This window comes from Octopus sinensis, linkage group LG10, assembly GCF_006345805.1.
Source record: "Octopus sinensis linkage group LG10, ASM634580v1, whole genome shotgun sequence".
NCBI classification, from domain to species: domain Eukaryota; kingdom Metazoa; phylum Mollusca; class Cephalopoda; order Octopoda; family Octopodidae; genus Octopus; species Octopus sinensis.
Window position 1 is genome coordinate 37084161 of NC_043006.1, and position 11275 is coordinate 37095435.

Below are 11275 nucleotides of genomic sequence, written 5' to 3' on the forward strand. Positions count from 1 at the left end.
CTATTCACCAAGTTGTTTCTCTTGCTCCTACTATTCCCTTAAACCCTCATATATTTATGATTATCTCAAGTACAAGACAAAAGTTGAAACTAAACAACATTCAATAATACCTTTTAATAATAAATGGAAATATTAATGATGATGGTAATAAGAGTGATAATAATAACAATGATAATAAAAATTTAGCCAAAACCCATGTCGGAGCAGAGGAAATATTAACAATGATAAACAATAAAAAAAATGAAAATAACAATATCACTGATAATAATAATAATAATAAAAGGAAGCGGTTGGAATCTCCCTATACTCTAACTGATGATACATCTAGTGATGGTGTCACAATAAAAACACTGGTAATTGCGCAACCTTATGATCGCTACCACATGTGAATAACGGTAGTAATGAAACTGAAATCCTTGATGGTAACAGTATTTCACCTGGCAGGCTCAGAGATACTGGTCCGACTCCAGCTTGTCGTTATCCAGCAAGGGACTAGCACACACGGCGTAGATGGAACAAAGAAGTCAATGCTGTGGTCATGGGGTGTTACTACCTGAGCAACCCTGTAAACGAAAATGGTGTTCATCTTAGGGGATACCGACAACGTATGTATGATCAATGGAGAGAAAGAGGATTGTTTCAACTCACGGAACAAAGATTATGTGATCAAGCTAGAGCAATAAGAAAAAATCGTGGGTTCACAGAAGTAGAGCTCGAAGCTATCAAAAGACGGGTGTTGGAAAACAGCAGCAGAGGAAACGATGAAAATACTGTTCCTACTGATAAAAGTAATCTTATAGCAGAACACAGAGGTGAAATCTCTAATAAACTGCAGGAAAGGAACTTGCACGATGAGAGACATATAGATGGTTTGGAAGAAGCCAATACAACTAATGGTGACATGACAGATGGGCAAAAGGCAATCTGCGACAGATTACAGGCAAGGCTACAGGTGAACGATAGTGACATTATTTGCAACATTAACAAAAGGTGGAAATTGAACCAAGAAACGAAAAATGCGAATGAAATTCTGAAATACATCAGAACAAAAAACATCACAGAAACAAACAATTAGATCAAGGCATCAAGTATTGTTGTAGCAGAAAATGTGGGTGTTGATGTCAAGGAAAAGAAATAGAATAGGAATGACAAAAGAAAGGATCCATGGTTGAAAAGAAGAATACAGGCGAGGTTAGATATGCTCTCAAATGACATTTCTGTGTTAGATCGAGGGAACTTAAAAGCGAACAAAAATACAGAGCACTGAACAGGAAAAATGATATTGAAAGAAAGGACCCGAAAGTGGTAAAGGAGGAACTGAAACAGCGCCTCGTTGCAAAGAATGCAAAGATAGTAGGATACAACAAAAGAATGAAGGGATACCAGCAGAATAGGTTATTCAGTGTAGATGATAAGAGATTCTACAAAGAAATAAATGGAGAGTGTACAGATGAAAAGTTGATACCAGATAACATTGAAGGTCAAAGGTTTTGCATGATACCACTAACACTGATTTTTGGGAAAGCAAAGGCTGGATATGTATTCAAGAGCCGCTAACAAAAAGTCAACCACTTGTTATTCATGGATGACCTCAAACTTTATGGTAAAGATGAATCCCAAGTCAGGTCACTCGATACGGTGTATACTTTCAGTGCTGATATCAGAATGGAGTTGGGACTGAAAAAGTCTGGTGTGTTAGTCTTGAAGAGAGGCAAAGTCAAATGTATGGACGGGCTAGCGATACCGTCGGGGGAGGTTATGAAGCAGATAGAAGAGACAGGCTATAAGTACTTGGAGATATTGGAAATGGATAACTTGGTGAAGGAGATGATAGAAAAATTCAAGGTGAAGTACTTGCGCAGATTGAGACTGATCCTTATGTCGAAATTAAACGGACGAAATAAGACTGAAGCTATCAACACCTGGAGGGTTTCACGCCTTAGATATAGAGCAGGGGTAATCGCATGGACAGTAGACGAACTAAATAGCTTAGACAAAAAGACAAGGTAAGTTTTTGACTAAATATGGGATGCTGCACCCAAAAAGTGACACATACAGGCTGTATCTACCACGAAAAAGAGGGGAAGAGGACTGATTGGATGTGAACATAGCATTAGAGCAGAAGAAAACAACATGGCATGGTATGTAAAAAAATACCACAGAACCGCTATTATTGGAAGTAAGAAGGTCAGGCTTGGGTAGAATGAAAGATTGCAAAGATAAAGCACTGTGCAAGCACTTGAGAATGAATGAAACTGAAATTAGGTGGATAAAGAAAAGAATACATGGACAATTTCATAGGGATGTTGAAGATAAGACAGACAGAGAAAAAGATGGCTATGGATGACTAAAAGTGATTTAAAACCGGAAACAGAGGCTCTAATATGTGATGCCCAAGAGCAAGCATTAAAAGCCAATTACATCAAATACAGAATAGATAGCACATCAAAAAGCGATAAGTGCAGAATTTAGGGACAAAATGGTGAAACTCTATGGCATATTACCAGTCAATTTACGCTCTGGCCCAGAAAGAATATAAGAGACGTCATGACAATATAGCATGGATTGTCCATTGGACAGTCTGCAACAAGTCTGTACAGTCTGTACCAAGAAGTACATGGACTTGACAGAGCAAAAGTTTGATACGAACATAAACCCGAAAGCATCATCGAAATTGATAATGCAAAGATTTTATGATTCAGTGCGACCATGAGATAGGGAATAGGAAACCAGACATAGTGTTAATTGAGTGAGAAAGTAAACGATGCTAGATCATAGATATAGCATGCCCAGCTGACAACAAGGTATGCGAAAGAAAATCAATGGATACAACAGGTTAGCTTGGGAGGTTAAGCAGTGGTGGCCGCTTAAAAAGGTGGTAGTAGTACCAATAATTGTTGGAGCCCTTGGAACAGTGAGTAAAAATCATGAGAAGTACATGGAACAAATAGGGGGTGCAATAAATGTAGAGCACTTGCAGAAAACAGCACTGCTTGGATCCGCTCGAATACTCAGGATGGTGCTAGAAAAATAAGGGGTATTACTTTAGTTCACTGGTACTGAACAGCTGGTACCATAGTACATCCCCAGCATTAGAAGATGTGCAAAGACAATAAAATAATAATAATAATAATAATAATAATAATAATAATAATAATAATATAATAATAATAATAATAATCTTTTCTACTCTAGGCACAAGGCCCGAAATTTTGGGGGAGGGGGCCAGTCGATTAGATCGACCCAGTACGCAACTGCACTTAATTTATCGATCCCGAAAGGATGAAAGGCAAGTCGATCTCGGCGGAATTTGAACTCGGAACGTAAAGACAGACGAAATACTGCTAAGCATTTCGCCCGGCTTGCTAACCATTCTGCCAGCTTGCCGTCTTAATAATAATAACAATAATAATAATAACAACAATAATAATAATAATGATAATAATAATAATAATAACAATAATAATAATAATAATAATAATAATAATAATAATAATAATAATAATAATACTAATAATAATAACAATACCACCTAATAAACATGAAGAAGAAGAAGAAGATGATGAAGAAACAACAAAAGCTATAAAACAAATGAAATCCAAACTAAAAATAGAACAGCAACGAACCATGATAAAACGATGGCAAGAAAAGCCCCTTCATGGTAAATACTGCACTAAACTAAACGCAAAAGAAATAGACAAAAAAATCCCAGCAATGGTTGAGAAGCTCAGGACTCAAAGCAGAAACAGAGAGGATTTTTAATTGCAGCACAAGACCAAAGCCTCCCCACCAGAAATTACCAAAAACATGTAATGAAAAGAAATATTACAAGTAACTGCAGAATATGTGGAGATGGACAAGAAACAATAAATCATATTATCTCTAGCTGCCCAGTCCTGGCTAAGAAGGAATATATTCACAGACATGACAGAGTTGGAACCTACATACATTGGAAGCTATGCCAACATTTGGAATAACAACAGAAAAAAGATGGTATAGGCACACACCAAAAGGTCACAGAAAACGAGAAAGCAACCATACTCTGGGATATGCCGATACACACAGATAGAGAAATTAAGGCCAACAGACCAGATATAGTTGTCAGAGATCATGAAGAAAAAAAATGCTTTCTAATTGATGTATCAATACCGGCAGATGACAACGTGTCTCTAAACGAAATGGAGAAACTCTCAAAATACAAAGACCTGGAAATAGAGATAACTAGAATGTGGAATCTGAAAACAGAAACAATTCCTATCATAGTAGGTGCATTAGGCATAATAAAAAAACATTCAGATAAATACATAACAAAAACACCAGGACTTACAAACACATATAACATACAGAAAATTGCACTACTAGGCACTGCACACATCCTACGCAGAACACTTTCCATACAATAACCATCAGAGCATCACAACAAATCACAGCACATACCCAAGGCACACAGATCTGCGCTCGGTAGTGAAGTGAAAGCACGCTATAAAAATAAAACTACTGAATAATAATAACAATAATAATAATAATAAATATAATAATAATAATAATATAAAGATAATAATAATAATAAAATAATAATAATAATAATATTAATAATAAGACTATATATACAACGTATAGAAGGTGGTAGAGGCCTTATACAGCTGGAAAACTACTATAAATAACCACCATAGGACTGCAAAAATACCTACTTCAGAAGGAAGGAAAACTGATCCAGATAGCAGCAAAACACGAGCAAACAAAACGTTCTCAGTATTTAAGGAAGCTGACAAATACAAACAAGAAATCATACCACCTAATAAACACAAAGAAGAAGAAAAGAAGATGATGAAGAAACAACAAAAGCTATAAAACAAATGAAATCCAAACTAAAAGAACAGCAACGAGCCATGAGAAAACGATGGCAAGAAAAGCCCCTTCATGGTAAATACTGGACTAAACTAAACGCCAAAAGAAATAGACAAAAAAAAAATCCCAGCAATGGTTGAGAAGCTCAGGACTCAAAGCAGAACAGAGGATTTTAATTGCAGCACAAGACCAAAGCCTCCCCACCAGAAATTAACCAAAACATGTAATGAAAAGAAATATTACAAGTAACTGCAGAATATGTGGAGATGGACAAGAAACAATAAATCATATTATCTCTAGCTGCCCAGTCCTGGCTAAGAAGGAATATATTCACAGACATGACAGAGTTGGAACCTACATACATTGGAAGCTATGCCAACATTATGGAATAACAACAGAAAAAATAATGGTATAGGCACACACCAGAAAAGGTCACAGAAACGAGAAAGCAACCATACTCTGGGATATGCCGATACACACAGATATAGAAATTAAGGCCAACAGACCAGATATAGTTGTCAGAGATCATGAAGAAAAAAAATGCTTTCTAATTGATGTATCAATACCGGCAGAATGACAACGGTGTCTCTAAAAGAAATGGAGAAACTCTCAAAATACAAGACCTGGAAATAGAGGTAACTAGAATGTGGAACCTGAAAACAGAAACGTGCATTAGGCATGATAAAAAATATTCAGACAAATACATAACAAAAACACCAGGACTTACAAACACAATATAACATACATAAAATTGCACTACTAGGCACTGCACACATCCTACGCAGAACACTTTCCATACATAACCATCAAGCATCACAACAAATCACAGCACATACCCAAGGCACACAGATCTGCGCTCGGTAGTGAAGTGAAAGCACGCTATAAAAATAAAACTACTGAATAATAAACAATATAATAATAATAATAATAATAAAATAATAATAATAATAATAATAATTAATTAATTAATAATAATAATAATAATAATAATAAATCAAAATAATAATAATAATAATAATAATAATAATAATAATAATGATAATATAATAATAATAATAATAATAATAATAATAATATAGCAGAAAATATGAGAAGCTTTATATGGGATAGCATGAAATGGTGGAAAACGGAATTGACAGCAGAGAATCAAGAAATGTAGGATAGTAAATGGGGCACGAGCAAGAAAGAAGACTTTAGTTGTTGGCTGGATAGATTACAGCTGGGGCTACGACAATGTTCCATAGTGCTGGCTCTTGGAATACCCAAGGACGTTTGGAGTCAATGAAAAGATAAACCGCTTTTTGGAAAAAGTAATGAGAGTGGGGGAAGTAGAACTGACATGTGCAAATGAATCGCTAGAAAATGTAAAAATACTCCAGGGCATTTTCCCAGAGAAGCTAGCTCCCTTTCTGTAACTCTTCTGTCATTACGTTAATCCCTCTGACAAGTGTACTAAGAAAATCCAGGCCAGGTTATGAGTTTACCAAAAGCCATGGTGTAAATGAATCACCTACTGTACATGGATGACCTCAAACTATACACAAAATGTGAAAAAGACTTGGATTCTCCAATCTAAACAGGAAGAGTATTCAGCAAAGATATTGGAATGCACTTTGTGGTAAATAAGTGCGTTGAGCTAATTATGAAGGGAAGCCGAAAGGTAAACTCAGCATAAAATAACAACAAAACAACGCCATTAGATTGCTGTGAAATAATGAAGGATACAAATACTTAGAGGTTTTGCAAGACGATAAGCTAATGGAAGGAGAAATGAAAGTGAAAAATCACCAAAGTGTACAAGATAAGAATTAGGAAGGTGCTTAATTAAAATTAAACGGAGGGACTATCATTAAAGCGATAAATACATGGCTTAAGCCTGTATTAAGATACTTTGCTCCCTTTCTAAAATGGACAAAGGTGGAGCTACAGAACTTAAATAGAACAGAAAGCTGCTTACAATGCACAACACACAGCACCCTAAGATCAATACCGAGAAAGGAAGAAAGCAGAAGATTACTAAACGCAAAAGACACCGTTCGTGCTGCGATATTAGGTTTGAAAACGTATGTTATTCGAAGTGAAGATATGCCTAAACACTTACTGAAACAGTCAGAGAATTCAAGAATGGTAGAAAGAACAGTGTAAGCAGATAGAAAGGAATAGAATTACATGGTCAATTGATGCAGCAAACCGAAGATGTTGGAAGTAGAGAACACTGGCCCTAACTGACAGATGGAAACCTGAAACGAGAGATCGAAGCGGTAATTATAGCTGTTCAGGAGCAAGCCATTAGGACGAATCTGATAAAAGCAAAGATTGCTATGTGCAGGAAAAGGAGACGAAAGAGTGAATCATCTCTTGAATGAATGTAGTAAGCTAGCACAAAAAGAGTATAGGTGCAAACATGACTTTGTAGGTTAAAGAGTGCATTGGGGTGTTAGCCGAGTGTGTGGTTTTGAAATAACAGGAAAGTAGTATAAACACAAACCAGAGGCTATGATAATAAGAATTACAGGATCTTATGGGACTTCCTCATAAGGTGCAGGCGTGGCTGTGTGATAACAAGCTTGCTCCCAACCCACATGATTCCGTGTTCAGTTCCACTGTGTGCTATCTTTGGCAAGTGTCTTCTACTATTATAGCCACGGGCCGACCAAAGCCTCGTGTGTGGTTTTGGTAGACAGAAACTGAGATAAACTCGCGTATATATGTGCGCGAGTGCACACACGTACATACATACATACACACACACACACACACACAACACACACACACACACACACACATATATATATATATATATATGTATGTATGTATGGGGGGTATTTATGTATGTCTTTGTGTCTGTGTTTGTTCTCTACCACTACTCGACAACCAGTGCTGCTGTGTTTACGTCCTCGTAACTTGGCGGTTCGGCAAAAGAAAACGATAAAACAAGTACCAGGCTTTTAAAAAATAAGTCGATACATTCGACTAAAATCTTTTCAAGGCGGTGCCCCAGCATGGCAACAGTTTAATGACTGAAACAGGTAAAAGATAAATGATAAATGATAAAAGTGACTATTGACGAAAGAAGACCAGATATGATTTATGGAGATACGGAGTAAGATCATAGACTTTGCAATTTCCGATGATAACGGATATGTATTCAAGAGTCGCTAACAAAAAGTCAACCACTTGTTATTCATGGATGACCTCAAACTTTATGGTAAAGATGAATCCCAAGTCAGGTCACTCGATGCGGTGTATACTTTCAGTGCTGATATCAGAATGGAGTTGGGACTGAAAACGAAATTGAATTAAAAGCTGATAAATATGAGAACCTAGTCAGAGAGCTGAAGAGACTGCAGAAAACTAAGACGACAATTATTCTTCTGGTAATTGGTGGTCTTGCCACAACACTCAAAATGCTATCCAAAAGACTCAAAGAGATTGGAACTGAGATTCTCATTGTTGACACCTGCAGAAAGCTAATATTCTGCATTTTGTAAGAATCCTAAGAAAGATTCTTGAGATTTGAGGAGAGTTGTCACAAAACCCAGGATAACATTCTTGCTAATTGAATAGGCAATTAATTGCCCTATAAATAATGGTTTCTTTTATTTGCCACAAGAGTGTAGATGAGTAATAATAATTACAAACTCACAAGCGCAAGAGGTCAGTGACATATGTCATGAGGAGAAATAAAGAAATGGTAAAAGAAAACGAAAATGACCCATGACAGTTTTATGGCAATTCAACAGAAGAAAATGTTATTTGGCAAACGCGGCTGGGTTTAATAAGATCAAGACAGTTTGAATACGAAAGCAAAGCACCAGTCGGGCGTCGCCGCACGCACTCACGCACGCACACATACACACAGACGCCCACTCACGCACACACACAGGACTAAATACGTGAACTTTCGCACACACCGCTGTGTCCACCCCCTGTAGAAATACGTGCCCATGAGCACAACCGTACAACCGTGCACATATACAGACATACTAGCCGTCACGCATATATATATATATATATATATATATATATATATATATATATATATATATGGAGGCGACATTGCCCGGTGATTAGGGCAGCGGGTTCGCAGTCGTAGGATCGCGGTTTTGATTCCCAGACCGGGCGTTGTATTTATTGATCGAAAACACCTAAAGCTCCACGAGGCTCTGGCAGGTGGGTGGGTGGGGGTGGCGAACCCTGCTGTACTCTTTCACCACAACTTTCTCTCACTCTTTCTTCCTATCTCTGTTGTACCTGTATTTCAAAGGGCCAGCCTTGTCACACTCTCTGTCTCGCTGAATCTCTCCGAGAACTACGTCAAGGGTACACGCGTCTGTGGCGTGCCTAGCCACTAGCACGTTAATTTCACGAGCAGGATATTCCGTTGATCGGATCAACTGGAACACTGATCGTTGCAACTGACGGAGTGCCACCACCACACACACACACACACACCACACACACACACACGCACGCACGCACACACGCACGCACACACACACACACACACACACACACACGTACATACATATATATATATATATATATATACACACACACACAAACATACATACATACACAAACATATATATATATGTGTGTGTGCGTGTGTGTGTCTTTGTGTCTGTGTTTGTCACCCTATCACCGCTTGACAACCGGTGTTAGTGTGTTTACTTCCTCGTTGTCTAGCGGTTCAGCAAAAGAGACCGATAGAATAACTTCTAGGTTATAAAAAATAAGTTCTGGGGTTGATTTGTTCGACGAAAACTCATCAAGGCGGTACTTCAGCATGACCGCAGTCAAGTGACTAAAACAAGTGAAAAAAATAAATAAATAAAAGAACAGTGATTTTCTATTTTCTATTTTGGTGTTTACATTTTCTTTATTTATATAACTACACCTTAAACATTGTGTAATTAAATGGAATGTTTTTGTATATCAGAAAAATGGAGCCCCTGTAATTTTCAAGGTCGACAAACAAAGACGCTGACACACTTAATCCGCAGTTGGTTTGAAAGGATACAAGATACAATGGATTAGTTAGCTACACAGTATCACAGCAGTGTATTATTAAATAGAGCAGACGATAAATCTGATCGCGATGTAAGAAGCTTTGTTTACAAACAATAATACGGCTGGCCAATCAAAATCAATAGACAGAGCTCGTCGATGGAGGATAGTCATTAGTGCGCATGCTCAAATTTAAGTAGTCTGCGTCTGCAGACTGCACTGTTTTTCGATTTTTTTTACACCCATATACGTACATATGCACTAGCACACACTCTTTCTCACACACAAACACATTCACTCATATATATAACTATAGACGCATTCTTTATCTATATATCTGCTTATTTGTCGTTGTCTTTCTTCCTTTTTATACTATGCTCCACACGCGCGCGCGCACAGAAGCATATACATACATACATACATACATACATACATACATACATACATACATACATACATATGTATTTATGTATGAATAAGTACATAAATGAAACTCTGAAGTCTATCTGATATAAATATCTCATGCAAGTAATGTCAGCTTAATGGAAGACATTTATGGGCAATACTTTCAGAACCAACAATTTTCTATATTCTTCGATTATAGAATTGTATTTTGTACCTATAATCATTGATTTCAAACAGAGACACAAGGCCTCTTTATGTTATCGATCCCGGAAGGTGGAAAGCAAAGTTAACCTCGGAAGGATTTTAAATCTGAGCGAACAGGAACTTAAATGCCACGCAGCATCTGACGCCATTTCACCGAATTCATCAAAGAATTGCCACTGTAACATTTCGTTTTTTGTTACATAAGCAAATGTTTAAGCAGTAACTTCGAAGTTGTGTTTTATAGGCAAAGGCACAACACTGAGAGATGATGTTTTTTTCATTAAACATAGTCTATCTTTCTGGAGCCGTATGGCCTAATGTTTAGGGTGTTCTCACGATCTTGCAATTGTGGTTTCAATCCGTGGGTCAGGTTATGCGTTGCGTTGTTTTCTTGAGCAAAACACTTCATTTCATGTTGCTTCACTTCACTCATCTGTAAACGAGTAAACTCTGTAACAGTGCAGGAATGTTCGGATTTCGGTTACTTTTACGCCATAGAAACCAGGTTATCGAGTAACTGACAATACTTACTTTTAATTCTTTAGTTCTGTGTTGTTAACTCAGGGATCGACGAGCGATTTCCTTGTGCAATTTTTAAGCAAGTACTGTGTGCACGACAAGAAATTTTAGAGGGAGAATATAAGGGCAGCGTTTCGTTATTTTTTTCTTTCTTTCTTTTGCTATATTCTTTTCTACGCTAGGCACAATTTTTGGGGACAGGGCCAGTCGATTAGATCGACTCCAGTACGCAACTGATACTTAATTTATCGACTCCAAAAGGATGAAAGGTAAAGCCGACCTCGACGGA